The 21,276-nt window shown below is 43.7% G+C and overlaps 1 protein-coding gene across 2 annotated transcripts in view; it reads right to left on the reverse strand.

Moving 5' to 3' along the window:
- ARHGAP5 (Rho GTPase activating protein 5) overlaps nt 1–20,328 on the reverse strand; it is a 76,130-nt gene extending 55,802 nt beyond the window's left edge. The window contains exons 1-2 of one of the 2 annotated variants that reach the window (XM_053297193.1): nt 20,035–20,328; nt 2,970–3,069 (exon numbers count right to left, since the gene is read on the reverse strand). The gene's annotated coding sequence lies outside the window, so the exon portion shown is untranslated. The remainder of the gene's footprint in view (nt 1–2,969; nt 3,070–20,034) is intronic. The other variant, XM_053297198.1, reaches the window with a different exon arrangement.
- Between the last annotated feature and the right edge of the window lie 948 nt (nt 20,329–21,276).

A 21,276-nucleotide genomic window follows, 5' to 3' on the forward strand; every position in this document is an offset into this window, starting at 1 on the left:
TCTTTTTAGACTGTGAGCCCTTTGGGGACAGGGATCCATCTTATTTATTTGATGTTTCTCTGTGTAAACCACCCTGAGCCATTTTTGAAAGGGCGGTATAGAAATTGAATGAATGAATGAATGAATGAATGCATACAATTAAAATATGGAGTACTGTGAACAATTTTGGTCATTGTATTTTAAGGACAACACTGTACAACTGGAAAAGATGCAGGAGAGAGCAACCAAGATTTTCAGGAATCTGGAGCACCTCCCTTATTAGGCAAGGCAACAACATCTGGGGCTTTTTAGTTTAGAGAGGTGACTAAAGGGGGATATGATAGAGGTGTATACAATTATGCATGGAGCAGAGAGAGTTTCCTCCCTTTCTCACAATACTAGTACAAGGGGTCATTTCATGAAACTGAATGCCAGAAATTTAGGAGCAAAAAAGTAAGTAATTTTTCACACATCACATAATCTATGGAATTCTCTGCCATGGGATGTAGTGATGGCCACTTGCTTGTGGTGATGGCTTTAAAATGGGCTACAACAAATTCATGGAGGGCAGGTATATCACCGGCTACTAGTCTTGATATTTATGTGCTGCCTCCAGGCTCAGAGGCAAGATACTTATAAATAGCAGCTGCAGGGGAACAACAGCAGGAGAGGGGGCATGCCCTCATCTTTTGCCTGTGAGCTTCTCAGAGGCACCTGGTGGACTACTATGGGAAACAGGATGCTGGACTAGATAGCTGTGGGCTTGATCCAGCAGGGCTGTTCTTATGTTCTCCCTCACCTATTACTATAACCATATCAGTAAATTCTCCAAGAGTTCTTACTGCTTGCTTCCCTCACATTCCACAAAATCACTGTTTACCAAGATGTTTTTTTCTCCACAAACACAAGTTTATTTCATTTATTATTCAATTTATATACCACTTTTCATTAAAATAATCTTAAAATGGGTTTACAATATAATTAAAACAATGCATAACTAAAGTACAAAAGTGCAAGTAATATAAATAAAAATAATATCTCTATTAAAAATTAATAACCCATTAAAAACAATAATACATAACACACAAAGCAGCGGTAGTAAACACAATACTTTCATTTAAAAGCCTGGGTGAAGCGCCACGTTTTTACTTTTTTCCTAAAAACTGCCAAGGAGACTGAGGAGCAGATGCCAGGTGGGAGAGCATTAGCAATGAATGAGAAGCCTCTCTCACTGTCGGCACTCAAAGATAACCCCCTTTGATGATCTTGTCAAATAGGCAGAAACCCACAATTTTTAAAGTTTCTTTTTAAATTGGAAAAATTTAGATACAGTTTATAATCTGGTGCATGGAATGGCTGTTGAGGAAGGAGATCTGAAAACCCATGGGGCATGATCATGCTTCCACTTCACACCATTTGCCACTAAATAATAGCTCCCTATTGTCCAATATTGCTTCTTGAACCTCTCAACCTGTCAAATGACTTCCCTTTTCTCCTTCAAGTTGCTCTTCAAGAACTGAATCACCATAAACCTATTCCCCCACTGCCATCTCTTGATGTGCATTAACAATCTAAGATGCCCCCAAACATTGTTGATGCAGGCTTGCTCTGAGCAGATGAGAAAGGACAAAATGTTGCCTGCCCTTTAGCTGTAAAGGATGAGTAATGGACTATTTGACTGCATTTTCTCAGTTTAATGGGGAAATTGCCCTGCTAACTTGGCAAAGAGGCACCTTTTTAACGTGGTGATTCTCTTTATTTAGCAGGGAGTGAGTAATTGGCCCTATCCACTCCCAGCACAGTACCTCCTGCTACTGTTGCTGGTGTCTATTTTATGTTTTTTTATTGTGAGCCCCTTTGGGGACAGGGATCCAACTTATTTGTTATTTTTCTGTGTGAATTGCTTTGGAAACTTTTGTTGAAAAGCAGTATATAAATTGTTGTTATTGTAATGCACTTTCTCTCTGTTCCTCCCTTTATTCCTGGTACTACACTACTTCAGAAAGCAATTGTGGTATTGTATGTTTGCTGTCCTCCCCGACTCTCCCAAATATCTACACATAGACTGCCCGACCAAATCCTTTCCCTCAACATCTATGTTTTAATGTGTGAGATGATCATACGATCCTTCACCTGCTGCGATACATTAAAGACGACAATCTCTTTGTCAAGTGTGTTCACCTGATTACTGTAAATTAACTAACATCAGTGACTGAAAGTCAATTTTTAAAATAAAAAAGTTAGCCGTTATATTTGTAGCAAAAATCTTTAAAAATCATCCAGTGTAGACAACAAAACTCCTTGTGTGAACACAAGACAACACTTTTCCAGAAGGTAGTATTACAGCACTTTCTCTTTGACCCCACAGGCCCAACCTAGATGCAAATTTAAGAACTGGTATCCCGAGTATGGAACTCACCATGCTCTTTTACAAAAACACTCATGGGGGACGCCCCTCATTTCTGGTCAGAGACTCTCTAATCTGCATTGGGACCATGACACAAAAGGAAGGAGATTAACACTTTTCCCTCCACTATCAAGAAGTGATGAAGGATGGCAAGAACACTGAATATGTATAATCAGTAGGGTACAGTCTAAAGATAACACACTTGGAGGCCAGGTGAAAAAGAGTAAGCAGTTGAATTCAAAGGCCGGGCCCTCAGGGGTGGGAATATGGAATGAAGGGTCCGTTTATAGATACGGAAGAGAGGGCATGATCCTTAGGTGTAAAAACCAAAAATCAGGCTGGTTAATAAAGGTGCTCTGCCAATTTTCTAGAGTGACTATTTTAATATGCGGTATCTAGCTTTCAAGGTTTCTTTTTAGCACCTCAACAGCCAAATGAAGCTGCAGTGGGCTGGAAAAATAAGTTTGCCAATTGTCTTTTGCAGGATTTTATCAATACAGCCATTTCGATACACAATTTTGAGAAATTGAAAGAAGTATTACATAACAATTAGTTTTCAGACCATTCAGAAGCTCAAACTTACCCTTACAGAAAATCAAGCAAGAAGGCTGTGATACTTTGTAAGATCTTCGCTGCAGCAATATCACACATGTAAATTTTCAAATGGTTTTTCCCTGAGAGATCTGAAAACCAATCCAATGAGATAGTTTTAAAAGTATGAATGTATAAAAAACAACACCCCAAAAAACCTGTTATAGAAAATATGTCAAGTCAATTAGACTGTAATATTTGCTCTTAAAGTATATTTAAACCACATGTATCATAAAGGTGGGTTTTCAAATGCTATTTTTGTGTTGTCAGATAGCCTGCTTCCCTGACCCCCTTTTCATTTTGTCCATGCTGGGAACCAATGACTTTCCACTAGAAATGCTCCAGCATAATCAAGGATTTGATACCACAGAGGAGATTGGTCTCCCAATGGATGGCAATGTTGTACAAAGCTAGACAAGTGGAAGAACCATCTGGAAATGGTAGGCTCCCTGCTGTTGAGTCATGTGCATCCTTGAGGAAGCCTGAGTTCCTGTTGGACAAAAGAAATATAAATGTGATAAACAGCATGTGAGGCTGTGGTAGCCTTCAATCTATTCAGGGTTGTATGAGTCTCTACACAATCAAAGCCAGGAACCTAAAGCTACATACACAGATTATGGATAATAGAGCCCTTTTATTCTGGTGGTCCTCTCTGAATGGACACAGCTACACCCAGACCCTTTTCCAGGTTCAATCCCCTGAACCTGTTTTTGAACTAAGAGTTTTCCTACCTGTGGGACTTTACACAAGACAAAATCCTAAAAAGGTTCTGTCTGCCCCAATCATATGTTGATCCTTCTGTTCCTGGGAAGAAGATTCCTGAGAGGTAGCAAGCCCTGCTACCAGTGGAGGCTCTTCACTTAGGGCAGGGTGGGCAACACCCACCCCCCAAAAGGCCAAAATATCCAAAGAAACTAATAAAAATGGTCCAAAAACAATAATAATTGTCAGCCATTCTGTCCTCTGCCACCATTTTAGGTCTGACTGACTCAGTCACTGCAGCTCTGCAATTCCCTGGATGTAGCTTGCAAGCCTGCAGTGTTGACATATAGTGGGCGCTGGTAGTAAAATTCCTTAAACACCTATAAGCACACAGAACAGTTTCACATAACAGTGTTCATAAGGCAGGAGCCAATCCCATGGCTTGCCTTTGTTGTCAAAAGATGGACTGAATTCAAATAGCCCTATCAGGAAGGCATCATACTGATTAACAGCTCCCTCTGACTAGCAATCAGTGTGGCCGGAGGCAGTCCTTGTTCTAGTCTTCTGAAGGAAGAGAACGGCAATCGTATTTTGTTCACTCTTGGGACAGTGTGCTGTGTGAGCTGCCTTGCAGAGAGAAGAGGGATCATTTATTTTGTTTATTTAGCCTCAGATTATGTAAATTAAATTTATGTAATTGTCAGATTATGTAAATTATGTAATTGCTAGCAGCAATTACTAGCAATGTGCATTTGGGCGCCTTTAAGGAACTAATCAACACAAAACATGTAGGTAGCCCCCTGCACCTCTCCTCAGGTCTGTACCTGAAGCAATCACTTTGCCCTACCACATGAAAGGGCCACCCCGCTAAATGCATGCTTTATTTGTACTTTTATTATAATGAACTTGCAATAATTACAGGTCTGCCATGATTTTAAAACCATCATTTCACAAACTGGGAATCTACCGGTAATCTTCCCATAGTTGCAGTCTGCAGATATTTCCTATCATCATTTGTACAGTTTTATTTATAAAACAGGAGGGGAGCTTAGAAGCCTTTTACAACCGCCTCCCTAGTTACGCACTCTGGGGCCCTGCCAAGCCACATCCCCCCTGCCGCCTCCTCTGCATTCACTCAGCCCACCAATTTCTTCATGCGGGACAGCGGAATAGGCATGGCCCCTCCCGACCCTGGAAAGAGCAATCCAGAAATAATTATAAGTCCCACATGCTAGTACTATGTGGAAATAACAACTTAACTTAATTTGTGGGGGGTTTGGGTGGGGGTTTTGTTTGTTTGTTTTTAGCATTTTTAAATACACCAAAGATGCAGAGCCAGACAGATGGTTTTCTAGGCATTCAGGGTTACAAGTAAAAAGAGAGAGGGAAATGATCGATAAATATTTTAAAACTCTCTGTTAGGCATTTCTGAAATAGTAAAAAATGGCAGGTGGGCCAGGCTTCCAGAGAGGCCTATGCATAGGCCTCGCTGAAGCCTGAAGCTCTCCAGGCAGGCCTTGGAGATAGGCTGGAGCAGACAGTCAAGAAAGGGTTAACTTTCCTCCCAGCCCTATAGGTTCTCCTGGAGTCTTGTGCTCCTCCCCTGCTTGGAATTTGTATGGAACTGGAGCCCAGGCAGCTGGCTGTTGGACTGAGGGTCTCCCTCCAACCAAGGAGGAAAGTAAAACAGTTGCTGTTTGAAAGTAAACACTTTGCGCACGCGCGTGTGTGTGTGTGTGTGTGATTTGTTCCCCTTGGTCAAGCTACCATGCTGCTCGCCCCCCCCCCCCTCCGAACCGTGTGTGTGTTGCACATGGGAGAGAAGTCCCATCCTCTGTGTGTGTGAGAGAGAGAGAGAATTCTTAAGCTTTAAAAAACAACCAACAAAATATTTTCAAAGTATGCCAAAACATGTACTCATTGCATGTTTTTATATCAGTCTGAAAATGGGTGTCCTTGAGTGCTGAGGCTTTTACAGGTATGTTCCTTGGAATGACATAGCCACCTAAGGGCGCAGTGGGGAAGTAACTTGCCTAGAGAGCAAGAAGTTGCTGGTTAGAATCCCCACTGCTATGTTTCCCAGACTCCTATATCAGGCAGCAGTGATATAGGAAGATGCTGAAAGGCATCGTCTCACACTGCGTGGGAGGAGGCAATGGTAATCCCCTCCTGTATTCTTTCAAAGAAAACCACATGGCTCTGCGGTTTGTATGGAACTGGAGCCCAGGTGGTGACCAGGAGTCGACACCGACTTGATGGCACAACTTTACCTTTTACTTCCTTTATGCCCACAGGAGTAAGTGTTGTTGTGTTTTTGTTTTTTTGCTCCACCCCTGCACCACCCACTTTGGCTCTGCCCACCTGCCTGGCACCCACCCAATCCCAGGAGTCACCAGCCGCCACTGCCTGCTACTACTGTGGAAGCCTAGTGACAAAAGCTACTAGCTACTGCTCTAGAGGCTCATTCAGACAAGGGTTTACTTCAGCTCTCAATCCCCCTTCCTCTCTTGAGCTGAAATCAATAGGCTGCTGAGTACCTAGTTGGAACCCTGGATTGCTGGATTCAGAATCACTACCTTTGAGTGCTCTGTGCACAGGACAGCTGCTCTACTGTCCTGGTTCTCAGCAACCTGAGCCCTTGGGCTACTCTCTATGTTGGGCTTGCATGAGACCCTTGTGCCTTGACTGACTGGGGGCCCCAAAACTCTCTCAGTGGCAATCCTAACAGTGTTCCCTCTAGGACACGGTAAACCGCCCAGAGACATAAGTTTTGGGTGGTATAAAAATAAAATAAAATAAAATAAATAAGGTATGCACATGCTCACAAGTTTTTTTGATGTCCACTCAGTTAATTTTAAATCCTGCTCCGGTTGAATCAGGAAGGCCCCACTCTAAATGCATGTGAGCCAGCGTGATGTAGTGGTTAGAGTGTTGGACTAGGACCGGGGAGACCTGAGTTCAAATCCCCATTTAGCCATGATACTTGCTGGGTGACTCTGGGCCAGTCACTTCTCTCTCAGCCTAACCTACTTCACAGGGTTGTTGTGAGGAGAAACTCAAGTATGTAGTATACTGCTCTGGGCTCCTTGGAGGAAGAGCGGGATATAAATGTAAAAATAAATAAATAAATAAAATGTGTGCACACACTGCCTTGATACTGCCACCCAGAACAAAACTCATTCCGAACACAGATGAAAAAAATTAGAGGGACCACTGAATCTTAGAGATAACTCTTGAGTTAAACCTGCACCCTGTCTCTTTGCCACCCACCAGCAGAACCTAATGAAGGACTCTTAAATTCCTCCCACCTGCAGGTGGGAAATACACAAGACAGCAGCCAAAGGAAACATAACAGAACTTTCTCTCCCTTCCAATATTGCTAGTTTATTTTTCTTTTCTTTTTGTCCGCATCCTAACATAAGCTGCTGGGCTATTGGAGTCACTCCTCCACTCTCTCTCCTCAGCCTTGTACTACCAAGGTTGCCAAATACTTCTGCTTGCATTGTGCTTCTGTTTTATAAACCAGCTTTATTTCTTTGTTTCAAAAAGTCTGGTCTTCAAGTCTGTTGTTCCTCTGGAGTACCTTAGTATTGACATTTATCTAGAAAGTGATCCCTTGTTATACACTTGCAAGATCCAATTTTAGATTTAATTCCCCTAACTCTAGTCAAAGCATACACACAAGTGGATAGTGTACATATGCCTGAGCAAGTGTGGTAACAGTGCCTAAAATGTTTAACAAAGGCTAGTTCTCATTATGGAAATATGTTTTCCTCAAACAAATTCAAGTACACCACTACAATTTGCAGACTTATGTTTGTATTTAGGCACTTATACTGGACAGAAAACAGTGAAAGATTTTCTGAAACAGAGGATCATAATATCTCAACCGTTTGACACTAAGGTTTTACTTAAAAGAGCCATAGCTGGCCCTTCTTGTTTCCATTAGGTGTCACAGCAGCTAATAACTGTATGGCCACATAAACGCAAAGCATAAAAATTGTATGCCACCAAAAAAGAAACCAGTAAAATTAAAATAGAAAGCCAAGATTAAAAATTAGCCTACAAGAACCTGAAAAACAAACAAACAAGCAGCAGCAGAAAGTAACAACTTAAACAGAGTGGTCATAAAGGAAAGGGGACCAGATACAATTTCCTGGGGGGGAGTAATTCTATAACCTAGGCTCCAGAGATGAAAAGTCCTTGTCCCAATGCTCTCTACTAAACAGTTCAGGGTATCAGATGAGGTTTTGAGAATGAGGAAGATTCAGAATGAGGAGAGCTGGTCTTGTGGTAGCAAGCATGACTTGTCCCCTTAGCTAAGCAGAGTCTGCTCTGGTTGCATATGAATGGGAGACTACATGTGTGAGCGCTGTAAGATATTCCCCTTAAGGGATGGAGCTGCTCTGGGAAGAGCAGAAACTTCCAAGTTCCCCCCCTGGCATCTCCAAGATAGGGCTGAGAGCAATTCCTGCCTGCAGCCTTGAAGAAGCCGTTGCCTGTCTGTGTAGACAATACTGAGCTAGATGGATCTATGGTCTGACTCAGAATATGGCAGCTTCCTATGTTCCTACATAGGGAAATGAGGTCCTTTCGACATCTACCTCCAGCACAGCATCCCTCCAGTGGCTGTTGCTGGTGTCTGTCTGGTTTCTTTTTTAGATTGTGAGCTCTTTGGTGACAAGGATGGAGCCATTTTATTTATTTATATATTTATTTATTTCTATGTAAACCGCTTTGGGAACTTTTTGTTGTAAAGCGGTATATAAATATTCGTCGTCATTGTCTTATTCCAGGACATATAAATCAACACCTGCATTTTGAATTGTGCCCAGAAAACAGATATTTGAGCACCAATGTTAAAATACTCAGAGCTAGTGAAAGGAATCTTGGTTGTGGATGACATTTGCGTATTCAATAATCAACAGACTTTCCCAGTATTTCAGTTTCATCTAAAATGAGTTTTCACTTACTCATCTATACCAGTAAACATTGCCTCCAGGCATAAATTCAAAATCAAGTACTTCACCAGGACCAGATGAAAAAAAGAGAACCAGAGCTGGGTATAATCCAAATCCAGTTCTTAACACCAACACTTAAGCAAATACTCCAGGAGTGAGCAACCTATGGCATGCATGCCAAAAGTGGCACACAAAATGATTTTGAGTGGTACTCAAACTGCTAGGATGACCAGCTGCTATGATGCCTGCTGCCATTGTAGCATGTAATTGGTTCCTGTAGCAGGCAATGAACATCCAGGATTGGCAACAGAAATCTCTCTGGCTGTTCTGGCTAGCTGGCTCTCTCTTGAATATGTGTGCTCTAGAAAAAAAATGAGCAGGCACATGTGAGAGAACGCCACCCAGCCGACACAGCCAGAGAAACTTTCTTGGCTAATCCTGGATGTCCGTTGCCTGCTACGGCTGCCATGTCACTGCTTGCTGGAGGCAGGCAGTGGGCATCTCTGTGGTCGGTCTTCCTCGAGCACATATTCCCTCCCCTACAGCAACTAATTTCTAATTTTGACTTCTTCCAAAATGGAGAAGATAAAACACACAAGGTTGTTAAAGACTAGAGAAATAGACTAGCTAGCAATGCTTAATGCTGGCTGGAGAACAGCACTAAACACTTCTGAGAAGAGAGGCAGCAATCATCATGGGTCTTCCAGCTCAGCAATAAGTCCAGCAGCTAGGAGCACAGTCAGTGTAGTGGTCAGTGACATGGGGTAGCATCATGGCCTGGCTGACACAGGAAGGTGGGGAAGGATTAGAAAGGTCAATTTGTATTTGAGCAGCACCCCTCCTCAAGCCACCCCTGAAGACATCACTTCTGAAAGGCTGTCAACCTCTGATAAGATGGGAGGAAAGAAAAGCAAAACAGTTACACATTATGTGTAAAATGTTAAGCCAGAATGACTTTTTCTTGTTTTTAGATTGTGACTTGTAGATTTTTAATGGAAGAGTTGGTTAAATTTGAATGATTAATTCCTGACCATTGGAGAACATTCAAGTTCTGAAAAGTAAGCTTAAATTGCTAGTCCTGTATATCAGGGCTTGACAAATCCCAGGCGCCAGGCAGCCATGGTGCCTAAAATTTTCATCATTACTCCTAGGCAGCCCTGTTTCTCTTCTAAGTAGGTTACTTGTAAAGTGCATAAATTGAGCCCATTTACCATCCCTCTCCACGATGTCAGTTACTAACACCAGTAATTTTGTCAAGTGTCCATTGTCAGGCTCCCAAATTTGAGGGCTGGCTCCCAGATCCAAAGAAAATTTGTCAGGGCTTGTTGTTTGTGAAGTATGAGTGGTGAGCATACAGTTAGTAAGACACAAGTATCCACTGACCAAATACTACCAGGCAAAGACCTTCCCAAGGACAAGCCATTATTGAATGAATCCTTATGATGGGACATTATTGTGTCACCTTTGAGTTGATCTGCAGAGATCTGTAATTAAATGAATAGCCATAGGTACAATTAAATGTTAAAACAAACTCCCACTTTCCCACCTTTACTTTGGCTATACTAGACATTGCAACCATCTTGAGTACAACATGAAATTATTTCATATTATGTTAACCTTGATGCAAAAGCAGTATCATTTCCACAAGAACTGAACACGTGCTAAATGACTACGTGCACAATTCAGAAAGGTATCCACAGACTATTACCAGGATTTCTTACTCTAAGTATCTATGTCAAATAGTGTACATTCAGACATACTGAATACCACATGGCAAGGAAAAACATGCATATAATGCAAAGATGCACAACTCAAATACTCCAGTGTGTGGAGGCCAAGGTCAATTTTCAGTGCATTATTACATTCACACTAATTCACAGTGTTGATGAGAGCAATTATTAGTTACTTGTTGATCTCCTCTCCCCCCTTCATCAAGGGACCCACAATTTTAACAAACAGTGTATAGGATGGTGCTGTAAGGGAGTTTCCAGAGGGAACAGAAAGTGTCCAGATTTGGCTTTTTAATGGCCGTAGCCCATTTGACCCACGAGTATACCCCTTAGGTTCTGGCATCAACTGACCAAAAGAGTGACCCTCTGCCTTCCTGGGGTGTGCATATAGAAGAACCGGTCCTGCTGGGAGAGAACTAGCATGGCTTCTGCAAAGGGAAATCATGTCTCACAAACCTTTTGGAATTCTTTGAGAGTGTCAACAAGTGTGTGGATCAAGGTGATCCAGTTGGCATAGTATACCTGGACTTCCAAAAAGCTTTTGACAAAGTTCCTCATGTCTTTTGACAAAGACTCCTGAGGAAACTTAGCAGTGATGGGTTAAGGGGACAAGAACATGTGTGGATTGCTAACTGGTTGAAAGACAGGAAACAAAGGGTAGGTATAAATGGAGAGTTTTCACAATAGATGGAAGTAAGAAGTGGGTCCCCTAGGGATCTGTACTGGGACCAGTGCTTTTTAATTTATTCATAAATGATCTGGAAGCAGGGGTAAACAGCGAGGTGGCCAAATTTGAAGATGATACCAAACTCTTTCAGGTAGTGAAATCCAAAACAGATTGTGAGGAGCTCCAAAAGGATCTCTTCAAACTGGGTGAGTGGGCAACAAAATGGCAAATGCGGTTCAATGTTGGGAAGTGTAAAGTGATGTACATTGGAATGAAAAACCCCAACTTCAAGTATATGTTGATGGGATCTGAGCTGTCAGTGACTTACCAGGAGAGGGATCTTGGGGTCGTGGTATACAGCTCGTTGAAAGTGTCAACTCAATGTGTTGCAGCTGTGAAAAAGGCCAATTCCATGCTAGGGATCATTAGAAAGGGGATTGAAAATAAAACTGCTAATATTATAATGCCCTTATACAAAATTATGGTGCGGCAATACCTGGAGTACAGCGTACAATTCTGGTCACCACATCTAAAAAAGGACATTGCAGAACTGGGAAAGGTGCAGAAGAGGACAACCAAGATGATCAGGAGCCTAGAGCACCTTCCTTATGAGGCAAGGCTACAACACCTGGGGCTATTTAGTTTAGGGGGGGGGGGAATGACTGCGCGGAGACATGATAGAGGTCTATAAAATCATGAACGGTGTTGAGAAAGTTGATAACACTAGATAACACGGAAATCTTGGACCATCAAACGGAAGTATTTTTTCACACAACACAGATAACTTCATGGAGGAGAGGTCTCTCATCGGCTACTAGTTGGAGGGATATAGGTCACCTCCAGCCTCAAAGGCAGGATGCCTCTGAGTACCAGTTGCAAGGGAGTAACAGCAGGAGAGAGGGCATACCCTCAACTCCTGCCTGTGGGCTTCCAGCAGCATCTGGTGGGCCACTGTGTGAAACAGGATGCTGGACTAGATGGGCCTTTGGCCTGATCCAGCAGGTCTGTTCTTATTTTCTTATGCTCTGCCTGTACCTGCCTGATGTTGTTGATGCTACTGTTCCAGCCCACTCCATCCATCGCTACAACTGGCTCACTCGTTCATTGGGCCATCATGCAACAAAATTCATTCAGCAATCACTGCATCTCATCTGGTCTCAAGTGTCCAACTCTATTGAGCCACTGACAGCAGTTGTCAGTGGAACAAGTCAAGAGCAATTCATGGCTCCTGTTGTTGCTGCAAGATATTCCTACCTGGGAGCCAGTAAAAAAGGCCTTGTGGGCCGGATCTGGCTCCAGGCGTTCTGTTGTGCAGGCCTGATGTAATGTAACAAGTGAACCCATGGCAAAAGTGTTTGGAAGAATTCAAGAACAGCAATGAGAAAGATTGCTTAAAGAATTGTTTGTGAAGTATGTTATCATTTTCCCCAAAATGATTATCGAAGTGGTGAGCTAACCAAATTTCTTAATATTCATTATTCATAATGCTATTGCTCATCAACAAGTTCATCAACACTGTTTTAAAGAATTCAAATTCTTATATAATATTAAATAAATCCTATATACAACTTAAATATATGAAGACTCAGTTGTACAGCTGGTGCAAATGCAGCTATAAAATGATTAACAATGGCTAAGCAACTGGGAGCAGATCAAAGCATTACATGTTTCCCACCAAATCACACACTTCTGGAGCATGAACTCTCACCACTAGGCTTAAGTATGGTCAATTTTTACATCAGCAGCAATGTTAGCCGCTGGTTAGGGCTCATTATCATGCTTGACCCAGCAAGCGTATTGGAACGAGATTGCGTATTGGAACTACACTTTTTTCCAAGCCGACTATAAATATTTAGCATTTCACACATGTGGAGTTAAAGTGTGGAGAAAGATACACTTTTTCTCCTCTCTCACAACACTAGAACCAGAGATCATCCAATGTAACAGACTGGCAGGAGATTTAGAATGGACAAAAGGAAGTCCTTTTTCACAGAGTACTTAAATTAATTTATGGAATTCACTTCTACGAAATGTGGTGATGGTCACTAGCTTATATAGCTTTAAAGGAGATTAGACCTTACTAATTCATAGGGGACAAGTCTACCAATGGGTACTAGTCTTGATGGCTATACTATATACAAGTTCAAAGGCATTAGGCCTCTGAATATCTATTCATTTATATACCACCTCATAAAAATGTCTCAAGGCAGTTTACAAACAAATGATAAAACCACAATTAAAACCAAACATTAAAACAGTTAACCAATCGAATAACAGCAACCATAAAAATTTACAGCTGATCAAAGGCTTGATGGAACAAATATGTCTTAAATGCTCTTTTAAAACCTGCTAGAGATGGGGAAGCTCTTACAACAACAGAGAGTTCATTCCAAATCCTCAGGGCAGCTCTAAAAAAGGCCTGACCCTGAGTCACCTCCAGATGAGCCAGGGGCAGCCACAAGTGGACCTGTCCCAAAGATCTTAATAAGCAGTGGGGGTCCTGAAGAAGGTATTTTCGTATATACCCTGGAGCCAAGACATTTTGGGTTTTGCAGGTAATCACCAGCACTTTATATTTTGCCTGGAAACATATGGACAGCTAGTGTAATGCTTTTAAAATAGAAGAAACTAGCTGAACCAGCGCACAGCATCTGCGCCGCTAGTCTCTCCTCGCCGCTTCCCCCCACCCCCTTCCACCCCAGTCTGCTCCCCATCATTTTCACCTGCTGGCTGCCTCCTCTGCCAGGGCCCACCGCCACCGCCACCGCCTCACCCACTGCCCGCCTCCTCTGCCGCTCTCCCCACTCCCAGCCCCCATGCCCGCCACAACAGCCCCAGTTGCTGCGCCAGCCTCCGCCCGGCCATTTTCAGGATCCCGCTGCTGCCACCACCCACCCGGGCTCCTGTTGGCAGCGTGGCTCGGGCTCCTGACACCTCCTCTCCTCTCGCCACCCTTGCTAGCCGCCCCCAGCCACCAGAGCAGCACCCCCTCGTCCTCAGCCTCCCCCTCTGGGCTCCTCCAACCCCCAACTGACATTTCCCTCATTCCCGAACTCTCGCAGCGTGTCGCAAGAGTTCCGCCGCCAAATCCTGGGCATGCATGCTGGCTAAGAGAATTTAAAATATAGATGTTGTCTCCTCCAGCTGCCCCAGAGACCAACCTGGCTAATGCATTTTGTACCAACTGCAGTTTCCAGACTACATACAAAGGCAGCCCCAGATACAGCACACTGCAGTAGTCAAGTCTGGAGGTTACCAGCAAATGTACCACTGTTTTTAGATCATTCCACCCACCCCCAAATTGGCCATAGCTGACATTATCAGCCTAAGCTAATAAAAAGCACCCCTGGCCACTGCCTCAACTTGAGAAACCAGAGAAGCCTGGGACAGGAGACGGAGAGCAGTGTTACGGGACAGTTATGTTTTCATTTCCTGCTTGTGAGCTTCCCAGAGGCTTCTAGCTGGCCACTGTGTGAAACAGGATGCTGGACTAGACAGTCCTTGGTCTGATCTAGAAGGGCTTTTCTTATGTTCCTATGGGAGTGCTCAGGTGTAATAAAACTGTAATTAAGTGATGCTAAGCATTTTGCATGTTATGTTCAGTAGCTTAGTTTTCTATTAAATAAAGTATGCTTGGCTATTGAATGGAAATGTTAAAGATTTTAACAGAACAAAGTATCTGTCAAATATATTCAGCTAGTTATTTGAAGATTAATGGCCCATATTTGGATTCTTTAAGTATTTCAAACATCCACTTTTCACAGGAAGCAGAATGAATATACATAAACAATCAGTATTTGATGGTATTATTATTAGTTTTACATCGGACTTTTCAACAAAAAAAGAAAACAATTACCTATTCCTAAAAAGGCTCACAATCTAAAAAGAAGCATAAGGGAGATACTTGCAACAGCTACTGGAAGGACACTATGCTGGGTTGAATAGGGACAGTTGCTATCCTCTTGTTAAATATAAGAGAGCCATCAGCCACCACTTTAAAAGTCACCTTAAGTGGTGCAGTGGGGAAATGCTTGACTAACAAGCAGAAGGTTGCTGGTTTGAATCCCCGCTGGTACTATATTGGGCAGCAGTGATATAGGAAGATGCTGAAAGGCATCATCTCAGACTGCGTGGGAGGAGGCAATGGTAAACCCTTCCTTTATTCTACCAAAGAAAACCACAGGGCTCTGTGGGCACCAGGAGCCGAAATTGACTTGACGGCACACTTTACCTTTACCACTTTAAAAGGTGCCTCTTTGCCCAGTTAGCAAGGGATAAGAGTCGGATTACAAGAACACAACCAGGACTAACTCCCATCCTCAGATCATTTTGCATCACAGTAGTAAACTATGATACAACAGATGAACATTTCTATGGCCAAACATGTTCATATGTTTCTGGTAGTAGGGCAGGGGCCCACAAACATAGCTGCCAAGTAACCACCACTGGCAACACTAGTGATTGCCTGCACCTCCACCTGATTGACCTGTTAAAAGTCAGACCTCTCTCATTCAAGTTTTCACTACTTTGCCTAGGGGAAAAAAGGGAGGAGTATCTCTCATTGGATGCCAGGCATGAAAAGCCAACCCACCGCATTTCAAGTCTTCTGGTGCACACACTGAATTCAGATAGAGAGCAGTTTTGTCTCACCTTCAGGCTAGGCTCTAAAGTCAGTCAAAAGAAACTCAAGTCTCTCTCACTGCTTCCAACTTCCCCAAAGCCTAGCATGAACAACTATTTAATATTTCACACCAAGTCCTGAGAAAAGCTAGAAGAGACAAATATGCTGCTTTCAGCTTTCTCCAAAGCCCAGAAAAGTGAGAGACTGATTATCTCTGCGTCTGCGCTGAGTTCTGACACAAAATGTATCATTCAGTAGGCACCAGCAAGTCAAACACCCAAGTTCGGTAACTCCTGCTTTGTGACCCTGAACATGTTACAGATTTCATCAGTAAGTTTCCAAAAAGGCTAGATCCCTTTCCAATTACCACATTCATGTTTAAAGTGGGGAAACCTATATATTTAGTTCTGTGCGTTCTATTGTAAGTCAGCTCTTAAGGAAAAGCATTACACAGGTGCTTTCAAGTAATGCAGTTTCAAATGTCAGGGTTTTCAGAAGAGTTTATAACATTCTCCAGTTTTCCCATATCAAGACTTAGAAGAAGTCAGCTTAGAAGAAGCTTTTTTAAAAAATGCATTATTAATTTCATAGACTACACATATTGTCAAGTTATTTGTTTTAGCATTACATTTTCCTATATCATGTTATTTCATATAGCTCAATGTCAAGGACCTGCCTTAAAGACACAAATTCCCTACAGCAGAAATCTGTAGTATCAGTTAATTTACTGTGTATACATAATGCTATCAAATACAAATGAGTTGCTTTTCTTTTCCTTTTCCATTATAACTTTTGGGCTGCTAGTTAGACAATAATTATTAAAACATTTTAATAGATGAAAATACTGATCGCTTGATATCACAAGCAGTTGCTAACTTAAGTAATAGGCGAAATTCATTTGGTAAAACTAATTAAAATAAATATTGCTATGCTTGCCTATTCAGTCTCTCTCTTCCAACATAAGAGATATTAACTTAAAAAGCGAAGATACACACTGTGATTCCAAGACATATTTCACCAGCTGATCACAAACCATAATTTATGCTAACGTTGCATAAAGTACAGGGACTTTACAATAGTATTACAGGAATACTTCAACAGAGTTACCAGCAGACATGCCAGAACAAATGTTTGGGATGCATTTGCTACACTCGCATATGAAGTGATGTCGTAGTAGATCATCATCCTAAAGCATACATTGTAAAATATATTTCTAAACATGCATATTAGACTACATTAAGAAACTCATCTAGAAATGATAATGCTAAATCTTCTATACAGTACTTTTGTAAAAATATTCTAAAGCAAGTGATATATGTAGGCTATAAAAACTTTGTTTCCTCACGAACATTTGACTTGAATTCAACAGAAAACTAATAAAAGAATATTTGAAGTTCCATACTTGGGAGACTTAAAAGAAATTCTACTAATTATTTGCTCTACTATACTTCAATTCAAAGGAGAAGAAATATATTCAAACTAGTTGGACTTGGCGCAGAGCATCTGCACCTCTAGTTCTCGCCCCACCCATGGCCACTGCTATTTTCTTTCCCTGCCTGCCCACCACTGCCATTTTCTTCCCCGCCTACCGTCGTCGTTTTCTTCCCCATCTTTACTACCTTGCTCGCAAGCCTGTTCGCTGGCGCTTTCCTCTCCCCCTGCCAGCAGCTCACTCGCGAACTCCCACAAGAGCTGCCATGCATGGGATTAACGATGGGTACACCTTAGAGAAATATAGACAAGCGGAACCCGCACAGACCATCTGTGCCACAGTACACTCCTGCCCCAGTCCCTGCTGCCCTCCATCTGGGCTGTGCTGCCGCACCTCCTCCTTACCGGGCGGTGGGTCATTTTCTCTCCCTGTGTGGCGATGGGCCATTTTTGGCTTGGTCCCCGCCACCACCATGCCTCCTCCTGAGCCCACTGGCGGCCTCCTCCAGCAGCAGGGCAAGCCTTTGCCCACCACCCAGCTCCCTGCCAGCCATTTTCGGGTGGCCATGCCACCGTCGCATCGCATCACCTCCTAAGCCCTTTGTCTGTCTCGGCGCTAAGCAGCAGCTTTGGCACTAAGCAGCAGCTCCGCCTCCGCCTTTTCATTGGTGATGGCAGCAGCGGGGGGCGGGGCGCAGCTTGCCAAACCTCCACACGCATGCCCTTACAGTTCTCTACTCAGTCGGCCATAAGAGAATTAAATATATAGATAGCCGCTCATTACTATGATCTTTCAAAATTCCTTGTTGTAAATAGTATAGGCAAGCCAATCCACAAGAAAAAGCTGTGTGTCTGCATTCAATTTTCAAACATAGCACATTTTAAATATTATTCAAATATTCTGCTGCATCTGTTTCCTTTAGTAATAATTTATTTAGATCATTTAATTTACTTAGATCATTTAACTTTCAAACAGTTAAGTTTTAACATTAAGATTTTGAATGAATTACTGTTAGCATAAAACTAAGCAATATGATAAAATGAAGGATTTGAGAGACTTACAACATGATTCTAAGCAGCAAGTCCCACTGAGTTCAATAGGATTTAGTCTAGTTTAGTCTTTAGTTTAGTAAGTGTATTTAGGATTGCAGCCTAAAACTCAATCCTGAACACTTACCAGGGACTCATGAATAACCATCTTTAGGATTGCACTGTAACTGATGTGGCATGAACATCTGTAGATAAAGAATCTGCTTCATCAGATACAGAGCAGGACAATGCAGTTACACGATATACAGTGTATGCTAACATCTCAGTTATTGTGACTGTGAACTATACCAATATATTATTTTATTTATTATTAAAAGAATATACTACAAATAAAGGGTTCAGGAAACTGATACATGAACCTGATTAGAAATAAGTATTTTAACTTCACCAATTGAAAACTCATAGACTACAGTCACTAATACTCTTGGAAAATCTAATACAATACTAGAGACAATGCAAAGTTGCACATACTAGAAATATACCTCTTAGCTCTCTATTCACTTTTGAAAGGCTGAACACCAATATGAATGCTGAACACCAATTCCTTTCAAATACAATGAAAACCTTCCAAAAACCAAAGCTAAAATGGACGTGCAACTGATCCACAAATGTTTGGATCCGTTGCACTGCCTGATTGTGCAGTGTAGTCGATTCAAGAAATCTCAGCCAATTGCTGGTATCTAAGCAAGAGTGAAAATACAGTACACTAATTATCTATGAGAACCTAAACTTAACATGCACACCCACCCACTGGCCTATTTTAATCTGGATTTAAAACATTTTCCTCCTACTTTTCAGGCAAATCATTAACACTGGAGCTGCTGAGAGCCTCACATACAAAAGGCTATATGGGAAGCTTCACACACACACACATACACTTAAAAAAACCCAAACTATTGTAACTGATTTTCAAAAAAAAAAAAACCACCAGCAAGCAAGAAGCTTTCTACCCTTCCCCTGAACTTATGCGTTTCCCCACATCAAACTGTCATTTCCAGACTCCCATTTAGTGCTTTCCCTTTATGGAGGAAATCGAAGAGCATTAAAAATTGTAATAGGCAGCACAGCCCTGTGTTTCAAAGACATTACAGCCACCTCATGGAAGTGGAGACGGTTTAAAGGGGCGAGTAGGCCACTCGCGTCTTGAGAGAGCAAAGTTTGCTATGGCGAGATTGGGGAGGTGGCCAAAGAAGAACAGAAAGCGAGGAGAGAGACGGAAAGAGGAGAGCAAGAAACAAAAAAGAAGAGAACGGGAGACTTGAGACAGCAATGCAGAAAGGACACTAGGAGGGGGGGCGGGGGAGAGAATAGGGACGGGCGGGAGACGGAGGAAGGAATGAGGAAGGAAAGGAGATGGATGGTCGCCTGCCTGCCTTCCTCTCCGCTTCCAGAGAGGGAGAGAGAGTGGGGGGGCCGTGACCAGCTGGCAGCCACTGCCGCCAGCGCCTGGTAGAGCAAGCTCCGACCCTCCCCTTTGGCTCAGGCCTTCCTCACCTGTCTGGGACCAGAGCGGGCAACGCGTCCAGCAACACCCCCCCACCGCGCCGCCTGCTGCTGCTGCTGCTTCTTCCTCCCCCCCTCCCCGCCCCGGGAACGGGCTCCAACCGGGAAAGAGGAGAAGAGAAAGGGAAGGGGAGCTCCAGGCTGCCCGGCACTCTCACTCAGTATCCCGCTGGCGGCGGCCCCAGGGCTCCTTGGAACGGGCGGCAGCCAGCAGAGCCCGCTAGGGCTGCTGCCGCCGCCGCAGCACCACCCGCCCGGCTCCAACCCCGATGCTGCTGCGGCAGTGAATGGGCTTGGATGTGATGGGGGGGGGGAGGAGGAGAGGCCGGTGTTGCCCGGGGGTGTGGGAGGAGGAGGAGGGCAAGGAAGAGGAGCGGACTATTCCTCCGTACCTCGATCTCCGGCTCCTGCGCGGCCAGAGTGGTAGCATTCCCGAAGCTCTCGCTCCGCGCCGACGGCAGCCGCCGTTCCCCCTCCGGACCGCAGCGCCCCTCAGAGGTCCCGGCCTGGCCCCATCCCCTCCTCCCTTCCCGGTGTTCTCGACTTGATAATGGCGGCGGCGGCGGCGGCCGAGCCTCCCCGGCACTGGCTTCGCTCGCTGACGGAGTAGCTCGCTCGCTGGCTGCTCGCTCTCTCGCGCACGCACACACACACACTCTCTCTCCCCCTCCCCGCCCCCACCTCCAACTTTACCTCAGCCGCTTTCCTTTCCCTCCCTTCCTTTCCCTCCCCCCTCCCTCGACTTGCCCGCCGCCGCGGCTCAGCGCGCGCGCCCCCGAGACCTAGCTGGGCTGCGCGTGCGCGGGAAGGACCTTGTCGACGTTTCCGTTCCTTCCACAGGGCGGCCGCCGCCGTCGTGGTCGTGGCGAGGTTCCCTGAAAGCCCTGCCTACGCACCACGCGCGCGACAAAGCCACCTCTCGGGGGCGAGCTCTCCCGTTTTGTGCTGCCTCTTCTCTTCCCTCTACTGGCCGAAAGCGCCTCGGAAGGAATTGAAGAGGAGGAGGGAAAGGAGGAGAATGAGGTGGCGGCGACGGCAGCAAGCAGTAGTTCGGCTCTTGGTCCCCTGCCTCAGAACCCCCCCCCCCCCGTGGGGGGACGAGAAAGAAAGAAGTGATATGAAACATTTGGGTAGCTTAACGTCACTCAACTTGCCAACAGACATGGTCGATGGGAACCTATAATAAAGTTGGCGAATCTTAAGACAAAGAGAGGAATACCAAATCTTCCGTGATTAGTATTGTACGCATTCGTAAGAGAAAATCTAAGAGGACCTTTCTCAAAAGCATTTAAACTCCAGGTGCTCAAAATATATATTAATTTATTAATTCCATTTGAATCCTAGCCTTCCTTCAAAGAATTCAGATGGGCAACTTGGCCTCGCAATAGCCCTAATTTAGGCAGAAAATAATTTCTCCAAAGCTATCCAGTCCAATTATCTCCGTGCAGCAGAATTCTAACCATGTTTGTTTGTTTTAATTTTTGAAGCATTTTTAATCCCACTTTTCAGACCACAGAACTTCCAGAGCTGCTTGCATTTGCTCAGAAGTAAGTTCCACTGTGTCCGATGTGACTTTCTTCCTTGTAAGTGCGTTTAGGATCACAACTTTAGCTACATGAGGGATTTTTGAATCT

This window comes from Hemicordylus capensis, chromosome 1 (assembly GCF_027244095.1).
Source record: "Hemicordylus capensis ecotype Gifberg chromosome 1, rHemCap1.1.pri, whole genome shotgun sequence".
Taxonomy (NCBI): Eukaryota; Metazoa; Chordata; class Lepidosauria; order Squamata; family Cordylidae; genus Hemicordylus; species Hemicordylus capensis.